This window comes from Neovison vison, chromosome 3, assembly GCF_020171115.1.
Source record: "Neovison vison isolate M4711 chromosome 3, ASM_NN_V1, whole genome shotgun sequence".
Taxonomy (NCBI): domain Eukaryota; kingdom Metazoa; phylum Chordata; class Mammalia; order Carnivora; family Mustelidae; genus Neogale; species Neogale vison.
The window spans coordinates 165640338-165658523 of record NC_058093.1 but is presented as its reverse complement, the minus strand read 5'-3'; the positions used below and the strand labels follow the sequence as shown (position 1 = coordinate 165658523).

The window sequence follows — 18186 nt, the reverse complement described above, 5'->3', positions numbered from 1 at the left end:
AAAAAAAGGAGAAGTTAGTGAATTTAAAAGATAAAAAATACAGTTAAGGAATAATGATAAGTGATAGATTAAGACAGTAACACAAGAAAGTGGAAATATTCAAAGACAAAAAGAAAACTAATTACGCTTTTGAGGTATAATTTCATATCAAGCAATATAAACATATTTGAAAATGAATGTAATGGAAAGGTTTTGGGAATATATAAATTATTAATTCAAGAAAAGTTATTAAAACCTTAACTAGATGAATCATCATTAAAAACAAAGAGAATGTTGACAAAAAATGCTTTCTTCTAAAATGTCATAATCAACATGATTTCTCAAGTGAACTATTTCAAATTCATTGAACAAATAATCCTGGTACAATTTAATTTAGAAAGAAAATGAAAGATCCCAAATTCCCCTCACAAAGTCAGCATAATCATACATCCCTCCTCAGATTCTGAACTGCACTACTTCTACAGTGTTTCTGATGCTTTTATTGGTTTAGAATACAAATTGAAGCCCAAGGTTTTCTGGCCAGAGGGCTCCACACTCTAAATCTATTCCCATGACTGCCCTCCTCTTGCTTTTTCTATGAAAGACTATAATTTGGGAGAGGTAGGTTGTTATGGGATGGATTTTTGTCAATGAAAAATTAGGGGGACTTAATTTTTTAATTAATTAAAATGCTTTCACCATTTTTCCTTCTGTGGATTCTCTAGATGAAGTTTCCTTTGTATGGTGTTATGGAATGAACTGTGTTCCCCCAAATTCCTATGCTGAAGCCCTAAACCCCAGTATCTCCCTCAGAAAGAATGTGACTGTATTTGGAAATAGGGTGGACCCTCATCCAGTCTGACTGGTGTCCTTATAAGAGGCAATCTGGACAGACACAAAGACATTAGGGATGAGCATATATAGAGGAGAGATCATTTGAGGACACAGTAAAGAGGTGACTACCTTCAAGCCAAAGAAAGAGCTCATAGAAGAGACTAAATCTTCCAACATCTCAAATGACTATCCTCCAGAACGGAGAGAAAATGTTTCTGTTGTTTGAACCACCCAATCTGAGCTATTTTGTTATGGTAACCCTAGCAAACTAATGCACATGACCAAGCACACTTTCTGAGCTACCTGTCATATCTCTTCCTGGCTTGTCATAACAAGTGGCCAACTATAATCTGTCATATCATGTTACATCTTTTTTGCCTGTTATCTTTGCCTCTTCACTCCTACTGGATATCTAATTCCTGTGTATACTTTTAATCCTTGTTTCAGACTGTGCTGACCTAAGCCAGCAAACTGGTAAAAACTGATTTTTTAGACTGATTTAAAAACAAACAAACAAACACAATAAAACAAACAAACAAAAAAACCAGAAAACATTATAGGAATACAAAAAAATCAGAAATAAATACCAATAAACAGAATCCTTGGACATTAAAATAATACACAGAACAAAATATAATTGAACATTAAGTAATTTACATTAGAAATTGAATATTTAAATAAAACTATTTGAGGCCAGATATTTGGAATCCAAAATATCTTTGAGTCTAGATCAACCTGAAATCGATCATGAATACATTTATACACATATAAAAGCACACAAACAATTACATATAAGTAAAAGGTTTTTCTTTTTTTAATAGTAAAGTACTTGACACATTCCTACTAAAATCAATGAGGCAAAAGAGGCAGAGAACAGGAGGAGGAGGAAAAGAAAGATGAGATGTCATGCAATTGATATTTATATTGCTCTGAAGGAATTCATTAATTAATTAGACAAAAAATTATAAATACTAGAAAGCAACAGGCAAAGTTTTCATTATCTCCTAAGAATTTGATTTTTTTTTCATTTGAAAAATTCAAATGACTCAACTAAAAAAAAGCATGAAATATAAGATATTTTGATAAACTTGCAGGTAGCAATGCTAATTCAGATATATATAAATATAAAACAATTATTAAAACATTTATATATATAATAACAATTTAGAAAATACAAGAGAAGAAAATAAGCACAGGATCAGAGGAATAGCAAAAATACCAAACAAACATAAAATATCTAGAAATAAATGTGAAAATAACTCTACTGCACTTATGTGAGGAAAATATTAGAACTCTACCATGAAGTATATTAGAAGACTTAATTAATTAGAAAGATATTTCTTAAATTTAGTCTCACTATTTCAAAGAAATAATTTAAACAATTACAAAGCTATAGTAAAGAACACAATATCTAGGAAATGACTATCTTAACAATGATTCAGAAGTGGAATCCCAAAAACCAAAATGATATTTAATATATATTAAAGTATTTATTATAATCAGTGGAGAAAATACAAAGTATTAATAAACTATACTGGGAAAAATTTGATAGCTTCTTAAAAAAATTCTCCTTAGAATAAAATAAATTCAAATGAATAAAATATCTACATTATAATTTTTATGGGTGCTAAAATGAGGAAATTAAAGTCATGTAGAGAGAAAAGAATTTCAAGATATAACAAAATTCAGAATCATAAAAATATGATAAATTTTATTATATAAAAATTTAAACTTAATGTTCAGCACGATATGGTAAAAAACAAATTAAAAGGTGTATGAAAGGAGAGAAGGTCAGTACTCCCCTTGACAAGGACAGAAGAGGCCCTCAGGCCTGACAACATGCAATCAAGGCATTTCCATGTACATGGCATCTAATGAACATTTCAGCCCCCGAGTGGGGCTCTGGACTTAGCTACCAGTCTGCTTGTCCTTCTCCCCCAACCCTGCTGACCTCACCCCACTCAAGAGCATGTTCTCGCTCTCTCAAATAACTAAATAAATTCATAAACACATAAGATCTTTAAAAAAAAAAGGAATTAATAAAATAAGGAAGTATTTACCACACTGATTTATTTAACTGATAGGGATTTAACTGATAGGAACTACAATTGCTTCCCAGTGAAGAATAAAGCCTATGTGCCTTTGTGTATGTCCCACCCACCACTTAAATGACATTGAAGGGCTGATACTCCTATTATACATAGAACATTTGACAGCACAATATATAGCAAATGAATAAATGATACCACAGTTTTTTGATACCATATTTTTTCTTTTTATTTTTAAAGATTTTATTTATTTATTTGACAGAGAGAGATCACAAGTAGGCAGAGAGGCAGGCAGAGAGAGAGAGGAGGAAGCAGGCTTCCTGCTGAGCAGAGAGCCTGATGCGGGACTCGATCCCAGGACCCTGAGATCATGACCTGAGCCGAAGGCAGCAGCTTAACCCACTGAGCCACCCAGGTGCCCTGATACCATATTTTTTCAAATGTCAAATACACATGTGGAAAGTTCTTCTTTCTGTCTCACAGCACAGTCATACTGATCTGTGGTTGTGAAAAGCTTAGCAGATGAGCAATGGATTGAGAGAAAGGGGGCAGCAGGGAAACAGCCTCCCTCCCAGTTTTTTGGCCATGACATTAGGCATGTGTGTATCCATGTGGATCTAGTGGACACTGCAGAATGCACGTAGGCTTGAAATGTTTGCTGATATCTCAAGTAAAAGGTTTCTTGTCCAGCCAAGCATATCTCAGCAGTAGTGATTTTACAGAAGCAACTGTATTGGCAGGAACTAAAAGAAGTCAGGCTGAAGCTTGCAAACAGATTATAACACACATCAGTGAACTCTGCAGTAGGGCATAACACAGAGTATCCCACCCCCTTGGAGAAAGGAAACCAAAATCAAAACCAAAAACAAAGCAAAACAAACAAAACAAAACAGAACTTCACTCATGAGCCCCAAGAGGACTGCTACCTAGAAGCATCCATGATGAGTAAGAGTTAGCCAGAGGGCAGCAGCAACTGATAGGGAGCTGCAATTGCTTCCCAGTCAAGAATAAAGCCTATGTGCCTCTGTGTATGTCCCACCCACCCCTTAACCCAGGAAGAAAGAAAGAAAGAAAGAAAGAAAGAAAGAAAGAAGAAACAGTGAAGAGGAAAGAAAGAAATAAGAAAGTGATCTGTAGAGCTTGTCTCCTTCCCTAGTGTAGATCCCCAGTAAGGGTCAAGTCTGAGGCAGGGTAAGGGAAGAGATGTGTTAGGAGTTGACTTGAGGCTTCTTTGACAATCAAAAGTGACTAGAAAGCTATTGGGTTTGCCTAATCTATGCTAGAGGGATGGAAACTGAGTTGTCTTATATTTTCTTTACATCTTAATAACTCCACATTCATTTCATCTTCACATTCTTCTTATAATTCTGGAGTTAGGCTTTGAATTGTGGGACTCAGGTAGTTCAGTGGCATGTGACCTGCTTGGGTATGCCAATCACACTTGAGAATTCAGTAATTATGTGCAAACAGAAATTAAGGATAGTTAGTAGTGGTTCATCTAATGGCAGTCAACTACAGAGACAACCTCATACTCCTATTGAGACTCTTGTTTGATATTCAATCTTTCGTTTGCTTCTAATTATGAAGAAATCTAAGTGATTCAGGTATAGTCTTACAATTATTTTGGTCATTATATTCTCTCAGTGACATGGGATATTAAAAAATGACTATTAGGTCAAGATGACTGCCCCCACGTGGGGCTCTGGACTTAATTCCACATAATTAAGTAAGCCATGTTTAGTGAGGAAGCAACCAATCCAGATGCCATATCACCTGGAACAACGTGCCCACTGATGGAGAAACTCAGGTGATTGGAGAAATTTTGTCTTACTCTTTAATAGCAGATAAATTATGTATAAAACTACAGAGAAGTTTTCAAGACAATAAAATGTTAATCAAGAGAAAAATAAGCTAATAAAGGTAATTATGTAATTATAATGGACACTGTTATTGCATATTTTCTGCTTTTTGTCTTAGCTGATTTAAAAAGCAATTGTATAAAATATCATATACAGTATTGTGATATATGTAATATACATATTATGATATATGTAATATATTTTTCAATAATAGCACAGAGCAATGGGTGGGAGCAAAGCCATAATGGGAAAGATAATAGATGGGGAAACAATAATTATATAATATTGTGGAGTTTAACAATAGATATGTCTAATAAAATTACCCAAAATGGCACTAGTTTGGACAGAATCCAAAAATTAAACCCATAATAATTGCTGATTATTAAGAGATACTTAATACTTGGAGACTCTTAGTCCATTAAATCATCAAACACTCGGGATGCTCACTGTATCTTTCTAGACTGAAGAAGCTATGACTCTGTAGTAACCATCATTCAAACTCAAACTTGCAGGGACTGCTGAAATAAGCAGGGTGTGGAGAGACTATAGCAGCAGAACAATACAATGTTTAGAATAGTTTTGGAATATACATTGGTTCCAGCCAAACTGTTCAAGAATTGTGTCTCCACAAAACATGCATTTGATGTTCTCACTGAGGGAGCTAGCCATTATAATACTTCATTTTATTAATTAATGTCAATTTATACTGAATAGTACATAAATCCTTGATGTTTCTTGGCATAATCATCATGAAAGTATGGAAAGAAGTTTCGATAAATCACTGGATAAAATGTGTATACAGTCCATCTAACCACTCATTATGTCTTTATAAGGATCAGAAGACTTGGTATCTCTTGCCAAGGAATAATTTTTCTTTTTAGACGAAAAATGCTGAAGAAAAAGTTTCATTTCCTGATCTAATTGGCACAGAGAAATTCAGCATGATAGAGGTTATAGGATCCTGTTCCCCTGACCATCCATGTGCTAATACTTCTCAAACTAGGCTAGCATGGAAAATTAAAATTGAATTGACACCACAGGAAGGGGAAGACATTGGAGCTGAGGGATTGGATGATGTTGTCCCAGGAAATACCAAAAGACCACATCTTTAAAAAAATACCAAGATCTTAGGTTCTTATATTTTTCTAAGCTTGATAATTCCATTTCCACTTTGATTGATCTAACTATTTCTTTTTTGCTGGAGTTTGGCAGAGTTGGTTTCTTCTGCTTTCTTTCAAAAAGCACTTTGATAACTAATTTCAGTACAAACATATTATGTATAATTGCTATGCTTTTTTCCCCCAGTTGAATACAATAAGGAAAGCAAATAAGCCTGTAGTGATAAGTATATAATATCTACCTTTCTGTAATTGTAATAATTTGCACTTCACCAAGGTCAGAATGTATGCGATAAATGTCTCTCCCGAAATTCTTTGTCTTTGATTTTTATGTTGGCTTTGAGTGGTAGTTCTCCATTTATTCTCTGTATGGGATTGTCATTGAGAAAAGAAGAAGGAAAAAAAAAGGCTGAACCATTTAGACACAGAAGTGGCTATTTAATTGCTCTTGAGTAGTCTCCTGAAAGAATGAAGACATAATTTAGTATTTTGAAAAACCAACAGATCCTACACTTATCTTAGTTTAAGTTAAACCCAAAATCTGATATAAACACATGTTAAGGAATGAAATTTGTAGTGTTTGTAAAGTATACCATGATCTAATTTCTGAAGATAACTAATGAGTTACATAAGTATAAAATAATAGCCAGTCACAAAAGGAGTAACTTAAATTTTTCATAAGTATTTGGTCACTTATTTATGAAATAGCAGATTCCAGGAAGGTATTAAAGAATTAGGAATTTTAACATTAAATGGTGAAAAACACATTTAATAATTTTATGCAATTCTGAATAAAACTGAAGAGAACTTTCATGTGTCTGTTTTAATCCTGTCTTGGTTTTGCCTATTTGGGAAATATGTATCAAGCAGATTATTTTACTTTAAGATTCTTAATTTGTAAAATGCTGAGCTCAATGCTTGTCTTGTTTTGCTTTTTTGTGGTTATATAATATGTGTAAGTGTTCTCTTTTTAAAAAGATTTTATTTATTTGAGAACAAAAGAGTGAGTGAGAGAACACAAGCAGAGGGAGTGCCAAAAAGAGAAGGAGAAGCAGGCTCTCCACCGCCAAGGAGGGACCCCAATGCTGGGCTCCATCTCAGGACCCTGGGATCACAACAGGAGCCAAAGGCAGATTCTTAGCCGACTAAGTCACCCAGGCCCCCCAAAAGTGTTTTTTAAAATAAAACAATCATGGAGAATCACCTTTGGAACAAGAACTGCCAAAAAAAAACCAAAAACAAAAAAACAAAACAAAACAAGAGAACTGTCTTTCTATAAATGCAAAGAGAACACTGACAAAATTAGTCCAAATCAACATCTAAAGGATTCCAGAAATTGACCAAAAACTTGTAAAAAAAGAAGCATTTATTCATGAATAAATGAATAAATAGCTGAATCCCAGTAGAAACAAAAAGCTTTAGAGTGTTTGGACATAAACTATTTTCACCTTTAATCCTCTCACTCCATAACCTTATAACCAACAACCAGTTGGTTGGTTCTAAATCAGTGTCTTAGAAGCCACTGGGGGGTTTAGAATGAGTTGGGATCCTCCCCAAATTCCATCCCAGGGAATTCCTACTATTGGATCCATCTGGACTCATCTGGTAAAAGCCTGATAATTCCACTTCAGGGCCTGGCTTTATGTGACCTTAGAGTTCTCTCTGCATAAAAGTTCTATCCCTAAGGCATTTGTCTAGAATAATCAGCAGCAATTGTTTCACATCAGGACTGGAGTGGCAGTAATTATTGGGGCTAACAGGAAGCTAACCAAAATACTTAAAGGAAAAATTGAGCATGAGGGGTCTTTGAAATGTTCCAACATATTTGTGGAAATCTAGAAGGCTATGATATATGCACAGCTATATGTATTTCTAGAAGAAGATCAGAGAAGGCCTTAATCTTTTACCTCTTACTGACCTTGAGGTTTCTGCACAAGCAAGTAGTGAAACTTAAGGCAAAAATGTGGACTGTCTGCTAAAGCACTGTGGACCCACCCCTAAAACAAACAGAATCCTTCAGCAAAGACTGGGAGACTTACTAGGTCAAGACAATTAATGCAATATCTGTCCAATAATTAGCTGACTACTGGGCTAATTGAGTAGATTTCAGAGGCCATACATGAGAAAGAATGCAGAATTCAGAGAATTAAACCAGGAAATTGACTAATAAAAATTACAACAGAGTAACTGTATTACATTATTTAAAACCCAATTTTCAACAAAAACATATGGAAATGCAAAGAAATAGAAAAATATGGCCTATACAGTTATTAAATAGTAAATAAATAAGATAGCAAATAATAAGTAAATAAAAATAGTAAATAAGAAAATAATTAAAATAAATAAATAATAAAATAGTAAATAAATAAACAGTAGTCAACAAGAACTGTTTCTAATGAAGCCCAGATATTGGACTTACTAGACAAAGGTTTTAAATTAGTAATTCTAAGTATGTTCAAGGGATTAAGGAATACCATATCTAAGAATTAAAGAAAAATTAGAAATATATCTTGCCAAATAGGGAGTATCAATAAAAAGACGGAAACTATCTTAATAAATAGAAACTATGGAGTTAAGATAACTGAAATGAAAAAAAATTAATGTGGTTCAATAGAAGATTTGAACTAGCAAAATTTTTAAAAAGTTGTTAATTTTAATGCCCAAAGCAATTACTGAGAAATTAATTCTTGAAACATTATTAAAAAGAACAGGAAAATTATCTAGTATATTTTTTTAAAAATATCTAACTTAAAGACAGAAATCAAAGAATAGAAACAAAAAACTGATAGTTGAAAGGGAGAAATATATAATTCAATAATAGAAGTAGAAGTGTTAATATTCTGCTTTCCATAATACATGAACAAGTGGGCAGAAGACCGACAAGAAAACAGACTTGAACAATAGTATAAAGCAGTTCATTAACACTTTTTGTATACTCCTCCAAAAAAAAATATACATTTTCCCCCAGTTACATATGAATATTCTCCAAAATAGACCATATACTAGGCCATAAAATAAGCCTTGATAAAGATAAAAGCACTGAAATCATATATATTATTCTCAGAATAATATGAGATAAAGTTAAAATTCACTGACGGGGTGCCTGCATGACTCAAGTCAGTTGAGCGACTGACTCTTGATTTCAACTCAGGGTTCAGAGACAGAGATAGAGCCTGCAACAGGCTCTGTGCTCAGCGTGGCATTTGCTTATGTGCTTAAGATTTTCCTCTCCCTCTCCATCTGTCCTCCCAACCCCCAGTCACCCTTTCTCTTTCTTTCAAAATAAATAAAATCTTTTAAAAAATCAATAACATACATTAACAGAAATGAGTAACAGTTTTTGAGAAATATACAAATACATGGAAATTAATAAAATAATCAATGAGTCAAAGAAGAAATAAAAAACAAAATAGGAAAGTATTTTCTAGATGAATAAAAATGAACACACAAAACTCTCAACAAAGTTGGTTTAGAGGGAACATCCCTCAATATAATAAAGCCTGCATATGGAAAACACACAGCTAATATCATAATCAGTGGTGAAAAACTGAGAGCTTTTCCTGTAAGATCAGGAATAAGACTAGGATGCTTACTCTTGCCACTTTTATTCAGCATAATACCAGAAGTCCTAGCCACAGAAATCAGATCCCCCAAAAAAGGAAAGGAAAGGAAGAGAAAGAAGAGGCAAATTATTTTTATGGAAGAAGTTAAAATTGTTACTATTTGTACATGACATGATACTATACATAGAAAACCCTAAGACTAAACCAAAAAACTGCAGGATACAACACTAATGAATTCAGTAAAACTGCAGGATACAAACACTAATACCAAGAAATCATAGCATTACTATACACTAATAACAAGGTAGCAGGAAGAGCAATTAAGAAAACAGTTCCATTTATTATTGCACCTAAATGAATAAAATACTTAGAAATAAACTTACCAGGGAAATAGAAGACCTGTACTCCGAAAACTATAAAACACTGATGAAAGAAATTAAAGACACAAATAAATAGGTATTCCATGCTCATGGATTAGAAAAATATTGTTAAAATATCCATACTACTTGGAGCAATCTACAGATTCAATGCAATCCCTATCAAAACACCAAAAGCATTTTTCACAGAACTAGAACAAATAATACTAAAGTTCATAAGAAACCACGAGAGACCCTGAATAGCCAAAGCAATCTTGAGAAAAAAAGAACAAAGCATGGGGTATCCCAATTCCAGATTTACAAAGCTGTAGTAATCAAAATAATGTGGTACTGGCACAAAAATAGATATATAGATCAATAGAACAGAATAGAAAATCCAGAAATAGACCCAGAATTATATGATCAATTAATCTGTGACAAAAGAGGCAAGAATATACAATGGGGAAAAGACAATCTAACTGGACCACTTTCTAACACCATACATAAAAATAAACTCAGAATGAATTAAAGCCCTAAATGTAAGACATAAGACAATAAATATCCTGAAAGAGAAAACAGGCAGTGATTTCTTTGATATTGGCCAAAGCAACATTTTTCTAGATATGGCTCCTAAGGGAGGGAAAACACAAGCAAAAATAAACTACTGCAACTGCATCAAAATAAAACACTTTTGCACAGTGAAGAAAACCATCAATAAAATGAAAATGCAGTCTACTGAATGGGAGAAGATACTTGCAAAGGTACATCTGGTAAGGAGTTAACATCCAAACTAGATAAAGAACTTACACAACTCAACACCAAAACAAACAATTGATTAAAAAATAGGCAGAGGACCTGAGAAAATATTTTTCTAGAGCAGACATACAGATGACTGTAGACACATGAGAAGGTGCTCAACATCACTATCATCAGAGAAATGCAGATCAAAACCACAATGAGACATCACCACACACAAGTCAGTATGGCTAGTATCAAAGAGACAGGAAATAACAAGTGTTGTCAAGGATGTGGAGAAAAGGGAACCCTCATGCACTGTTGCTGGGAAATGTAAATTAGTACAGCCAGTATGGAAAGCATTGTGGAGGTTTCTCAAAAAATTAAAAATAGCACTACCAAATGATCCAGTAACTCCACTACTGGGTATTTATCCAAAGAATATGAAGACCTAATTCTAAAAGATGTCTGTACGCTTCTGTTTATAGAGGCATTATTTTCCACAGCTTTTTCTCCCTTAAATCTCAGAATATTTTGAAATTTATTTTCTGCATTTTATAGGTTAGACATATAAGTTAGGTTAAATATTTCTTTCAAGATCTTACAGTTCATAAATGGCATCACCAAGACAGGAACCCAAATCAATTAATTGTAAAGCAAATAGTTTTACCCACTAACCTATAATTTTTTTATTAAAGATTAAATAAATAATAAATTGTGAATGAGAAACATTTACTCAACCAATGGTATTTTTACAGCTGCCTTATAAATGGTCCAAGAGATTTATCATTTGAAGTAGGGTTTAATTGACCATACATTCCTATATCAAAGAAATGTTGAGGAAGTAAATTTTCAGGATTTACTGCCATGAGCACTCTTCATTCTTTGCACACTAACTGAGGTCACGTTATCTTGAGGTGTTGTCTTATTTTATTATGTGTCTGAGTATAATGGAGAGTATTTAGACGACACAATAATAATCATTATTCAAATGATAAATAGAAAGGAAATCCTCAAGTACACATTCAGAGGAAAATAGCTAAACAAATAAATGCAATTACAAATGGGAAGATGGCATTTTTACAGTAAGTCAAGATTAGGTAGAGTTTATCTGGAATCTAAATTGTTTACAGTGGCTTTCCCCAAGTTAGTGTGATTAGAATCAGGTTTTGATATTCTGTTCAAAAGCCTTTTACCTGAATTTTGGACAATCTTAGCTTTCATGTGGTCTATTTGATCTACTACTTTGTTGCCCTTGGAATAATTTACCTGGGGTTATTTTGTAAAGTCTCTCTTACTGATGATCATAAAATCTCCAGATTTTAGAACTAAATCTTAGTGGCAATCTAAGTCCAACCTTATCATTTTACAGAAGAGGAATTTGCAGTCAAGATAGGTCAGGACCGACCCAAATATTTTTCCTTCAAAATATGAGAGACTTTCTTCAATGGGCTTCTTTAGGGAAAAGACTACCCAGGTTGATTACAAACCTATTTCAAATAATATGCTTGAATTGTTTAAACTAAATTTTACTATTATTTTCCCTAAGATTGTACTCATTAAATTTAATATTATTTTCAAAAAAAATTTAATATTATTTTCTTCTTTTCAATGTGAGTTATTTAAATAGATCACATGTTCTCTTTATTCTCATTCCTAAGTGACAAATATCTATGTAAACCAGTTAACTGCCACAACACAGGGTGCATGGTTCCTTTTAGCCTCTCTCACTGTATCGGTCAGTAATGAAAGATTCCATCCCTCTAATCTTTAGAAATCTTTGAAATCGCCACATTAAAGAGCTTTTAATTGTGTTGCTGTGCTGAAATAAGAACGGATATCCTCTGCTGCCTTCTCCATCTGGCTAGTTATACACAAAGAGCACAATTTATCCCCAGCAATTTGAAGCAGTCTGAGATTCTCTGAAGGTCAGAGAAAGTACATACAAGGCTATACCTACAATTTACAATGTATATTGTAAAAATTTCTCAATACTCTATAACTTTGCTGTCATTATTTGTCCTAAATTTGACTCAGCACAGTTTCTAAGCAGGGCTGTCATTGTTCAATAGGAATTGCACATAAATAAGAGATCTGGCTTCTTCACCCATTTTGTGCATGCATAAGCTAAAATTATGTTATAACCTACATATGAAGGATTTGAAAAAGCTAAAATAACAATTTTTACCAGGATTCAGATCAAAAACCTCAACAGCATCCGTGAAAGCCAAGAAAGTATTATAGGCATTCCATAAACATTTGTTCAATTGAATTATAGAAGCTTTGCTTAGTCTTACTTTCTTTTCTTCCTTCTTTCTCTTTCTTTTCTCTCTCTCTAGCTTCCTTCTTTTTTTCTTTCCATCCATCCTTCCTTTCTTCCTTTCTTTCTTTCTTTCTCTCTTTCTGTTCCTCTTATCTAAACCAGTGAGTTCTATTCTATTATATAAGCTCATTAATAAGCATTCTATACTCTGTAGTTTCTAAGGTGCATATATTTAGATAAAAACAATTAATTGTATATTCCAGGTTGCTAGAAGCACATGCTTACCAGGCTGATTTAGAAGCCATTAGAGCCAGAGTAGGAGGGTTCCCACAAACAGTGACTGGACTTTATTTTCAGGATGAAATCCATAGTCACAGACAGAAACTACATGAATTAAAAGCACACCCTAGAAGAGGAAGAGCTCCTTAGGGAGCCATAGAAAAATAGTATTCTCTTCTTATTAGGATCTAGCAGTCTATTAAGAACAGGGTAATAATTATAGACATAAACAAAGAAATTGGATGTGGCTTAAAATATGGTGAATATGGGCATTTTAAAAATAATTTACTAATTATATTCTTACTATTATAATGATTGTTATTAAACTTATATCAAGCACTGATCATTAAAGTAAGTACAAATTTTCCTAAGCCAATAAAAATACCCTTGAATAAGAAAGAGGCCATAAAGTGAATTATTTGAATGACATTATTTACTTCATTTCTGTCATTTCCTTGTTTAAATTCCCTCGTCTCAAAGTCGTAATTCCTGCTTTCCACTGCATTTCAACCTTCCTCCTTATGGTACTTATCTCTCAGATGTCCTGCATTCTAGGGTGAACACACTGTCTGCCTACCATAATACACCCTGATTTTTATCTAGGCCTTGCTATGGCTTTGCTGACCTGCAAGCAAAATGGGTATAGTTATTTCCATAATGTTTGCTTAGTCCTCCTTAGCTCAGACATTTTCATCCTAACAAAACATAATGTTAAAATAACCTATTGAAGTGCTATTAGGAAAAGGGACTGTAAACTATCACTTTTCCTTAATTTTTCTGAAATTGCAATGAATAAACCGAAGGAGCATGTTTTCAAATTTTAGATCAGCCAGGACTCTGGTTGCAGCAAGTGGTTTAGTAAAATTGCATATGTCATTATTTGGAAGAAAGATTGATTTGAATTTTATTTTCTATTGAAACATCCATCATCTAATTACTTTAGAATCATACAAATATATTCATAATGGATTAACACTGTAGATAAGCCTCTAGGACCACATACAGAAAGTTTAATTTTCTTTGGCTTTTGAGATAGTGAGTGTTTAAAAACTCACTCAAAACAGGGTTTGTAATCTAATGACAAATCTTGAACTCTACTATTTGCAGGTTATATCATCTTGGGCAAGCTATTCACATGAGAAGGGAGAATAGAGGTGGAGGGAGGCAAAAAACTATTAAAAAGGTCCTTATTGCATAAAGGAGACACATTTGCTCAAAAAGTATAGCAGTATGATGTTAATATGTTGTTTTCTTTAAAGAAAAACAAACAACTTCAGCAAAAAAACATTTAATTCTATTTAATTTATTACTCAAATGGATTTGTTTAAGACATATCAATAAGGTAAAATTAGCACAGAAAGATATAAATATCAGTTTACAGGAAATTCCCTCTTGTGGAATATCTCATTCCTCAAAAAAATGAAACGTGACTTTACATCAATACTGTGATATGAAAATATTCGATGAGTTAGTACATATTTATTATGTGTTAATGTGTAGTTCACTACATTTGACACTTCATAACCATGTGTATTCTTGGTTGATGGAATAAAAGTTCTCTAAATTCTACGTCTTAGTAATTTCTAAGCTGATTTTAATTATATTTAAATTTATGGATAAAGCATTTCTTAACGGGTTTATGAAGGAGATAAGTTTATGCTTCTAAGCAAGATATTTATGGCTTTGCAAATAACCATGATAAAGATATCTTGCTAGAAATATATCCAGTTTTAAGGAAAGAAAAGAAAAACAAACCTATTCTTGACTCAACTAAATCTGATCTAATTCTACTACTAAAAATGTTATCAGCCCTATATATTGATACATTTTTTTACCAGTAAAGAAAGTTACTGTGACTAATATTTGATTGAAAAGGATGTTGCAGCTGTTAGGGGGAAAAAAGGAAAGAGAAAGACACGAGATGCTTGTTCCTCAGGCTAATTTGCTGCCTCTAACCTTGTATTTGTTGACCCTCACCCTTTGTCCACATTTTCCTCTCACCGCAAGTACGCTCTCATAAATTTCAGTGCCCAACCTTATTACATTTGAGATTGTAAAATGCCAGAAGCTATGGTGCTAAAAGTGCTGCCTCTCAAACAATTTTCTCCAATGATATTAACCTTGAATGCAAGAAATGTAAGTGATGGAGAGTTTACAACACCAAATAAGTTATAGTCTATTTAGTCTAAACCCTTCATTTAAAGGAAAATGACTAGATTTGGAGGTCAGTGGAACTCTATAATCACACTGACATTCTTGGCCCTTTGATGACTGTATTTAACTACCACAACAAGAACAACAAAATCATTGTGATTTTAGGTGTGTTCTCATTTAAGAAGTTGCTGTTAAAATTTAAGGAAAAAGTTGACCTAATTGGCTTACTAATATCAGATGACTCAATAAGGAGACATCCATGAACATGATGGTAATTCACATGAGGTAAGTATGGGAGATGTACACTTTTGGTCTGTATACATTGACTACATCAAGTGTGGTTCAATTAAATCCATTGTTCTAATAATTATGAATAATGTCTAAAACCATGTGAAGTAAATATTTTGAGATTTTAATGCCTTTGTGAAAGGTGTGATATTTTTTTTTTTTTAAGTAATCTCTACACCCAACATAGGGCTCCAACTCACAGCCTGAGATCAAGAGCTTCATGCTCCATAGTCTGAGCCAGCCAAGTGCCCCTCCATGGTGAATTTTAATATTATGGTGTTATATCAAAAGTGTGAAAGTCAACCAGTTCTGTTATAAAATATTTTTGAAATCTAGTAATTTTCAAAATCCATAAAATTCAGTTTGAAGATTATGAAATTTATAAATGTGTTTAGTGCTAAAATTTTGAATGTAATTGAATATCCCCTTGCTTAGACTCTTCCCATGAGGGTCAGTACCAAGACTTTCTCCCTAGCTGTCAAAAGTGCTGGCTGCTAATGGCTAACAGCTATACCTTAACTTGGAAATTGGCCTTGGTCAAAGGGAGTGACTACCTTGCTCAGGGTTGTGTACCCTCACAAGAAAGGTTTGCATCCAGTTCCTGGCTGACTTGGGAGTACATATAATCAGGGCTTTTGTCACAATTCAGGACACCTGAATGTCATCCTAGCTTCAGAGCTTCCTATGGAATTGACAGAGATCTTTGTTCACTACATTGTCCTTCAATTTTTCTCTCTGCCTATCCTGTATGACTCATTCAAGTGTTGTGCTCTAAAGTACTCTTCAATAAACAAACATACCACTTTCCATCTCAGAGTGTTTCCCCAAGGAATCCATCCTAAGAAAGATGGTATTAAAGACAGACCAAAAAAGCAAGCTTTAAAATGTGATTTTGGAGCCAGATCACCTCTTAGGCAGCTGGCAATTAGGACCTCATAGATAGTGTTAGTCCTTGGTATGCCATAACAGAATAATCATTAAATAAAACTTTCACTAGTAATGGGATGGGGTGAGATGTTAGGGGAAGAGTGTCCACTATCCCTGACTGCTGCAATATTCCAAGGTTCTCAGAAGTTCTCAGAAAGTAGAGATTATGAAGACAGTAGTGTTAAATACAGTGTTGAATACAATAATTTGCAACAACAAAGGCAAAGACAATGAAGGACACTGGAATAAGATAAAACTAGAGGATGATAAATAAAAATTTTAGTGCAGAGTTGAAATATGTTCCTGAGGAACACATTTAGTTTATTTTCTCCATTAGCCATATTAGAAAAGCTACTTTTAGTATAAAGATTAGTCCCCAAACTTAAAGGATTGTGGTGGCCTAGAGTGTCATCTGTGACAAGGATGAGGGCCTTAACTGGAAAAAAGAAGGATCCTAAGAATTAGAATTGGTGACATTTGTGTTGGATTTCCCTAAAACATAGAAATCTCAGATCTTCCTGAACTCTAAAAGTCTGTAGAAGTGTCATGTTCCTCCCTCCCTCAACGAGAACTGCCACATTGTTTGAGGTGACACAGAGGCTTCTGTCTTATGAAATAACATCAGCCCACTTCTCAGGATATGCTTTCATCTCACCTCCTAGTCACCAATCGATGTCAGGTTGCAACCTAACCCAGATACATGGGTACTGGACCTGCTAGGGAAGGAAATGGACTATATCCTAAGGTTGCTACAGAATCTAGGCACCATGTAAAGATAGGCAATGGGAGAGTACATAGGAACTGTATTCTGAAGGTAAAGGATAATGGAAGGAGGGCAGCATATAAAGTTGAATTGGACTAGACATAGGCATACACTTTCAACTTAGCAAAAATCCCAGGAGATGGTGCTAGCACCATAGTACCTTGGCTCAGTGGCTGCTGTATAGTTTCCATCAGGGCTTCTGTATAGTTTCCTGAAATGCAGTAGGTGGAATCTTCCCAATTAGCACCACTCTAGGCAGTGCATGCATGATTCATTTAGTGTGGAAAATAAATAGTACAAGTCTGAATACAGGTTCATGGACAGTGGTAAATGGCTGGTCCCTAATAGAGAAAGACTGTGGCAAGAAGGTCTAGGGAAGATGCATGTGGAAACATTTATGATTGCAGACAAGTTAAGAGCTTTTTACCACTCATTAATGCCTTCCTGTGAGCACCCACAGTGCTGTAAAACCAAGTATTCATAACGGTTTAGCCATTTGTTATCAACCAGCCTCAGTCCTAAGCTTTCTCAGAACTGAGATAATGAGAGCACGAACAGAGTGACTTTTGGAGCAATAGTGAAGAACATGCATTACTAGCAAGAAGCACCAGCATGGGTTGCCAGTTCAATGATGATTGCATGGCCTGTATCTCCAAAATTTCAAATAGAATAGCCTAGAAACTTGTGGGTAAAAGTTGGAGCAGCCCTGTGTATTAGTTATTGTTATTACATATTGTTATGAAAATACTGTAAACCTAGTGGTTTAAAATAACACAAATATTTTAACATAGTTTTGTGTGTCAGAAATCTGAAATGGATCTTGCCAAGCTAAATTAAGGTGTTGACAAACTGTATTCCTTTCTGAATGATCTAAGGGACTCTCACTTTCCTTGCTTATTTAGGGAAGTAGCAGAAGAAGATCATGGGGTACAAAATCCTACCTACAACATTATAGCTTACCATCATTTCCAATAACCCTTTTGTATTTCCTGCCCTTGGTCTCTGTGGATTTAGTTATGC

General features: G+C 34.0%; 1 pseudogene; it reads left to right on the top strand.

Moving 5' to 3' along the window:
* Nucleotides 1-2581: 2581 nt before the first annotated feature.
* On the top strand, nt 2582-2697 carry LOC122903904 (annotated as a pseudogene).
* The last annotated feature ends 15489 nt before the right edge of the window (nt 2698-18186 follow it).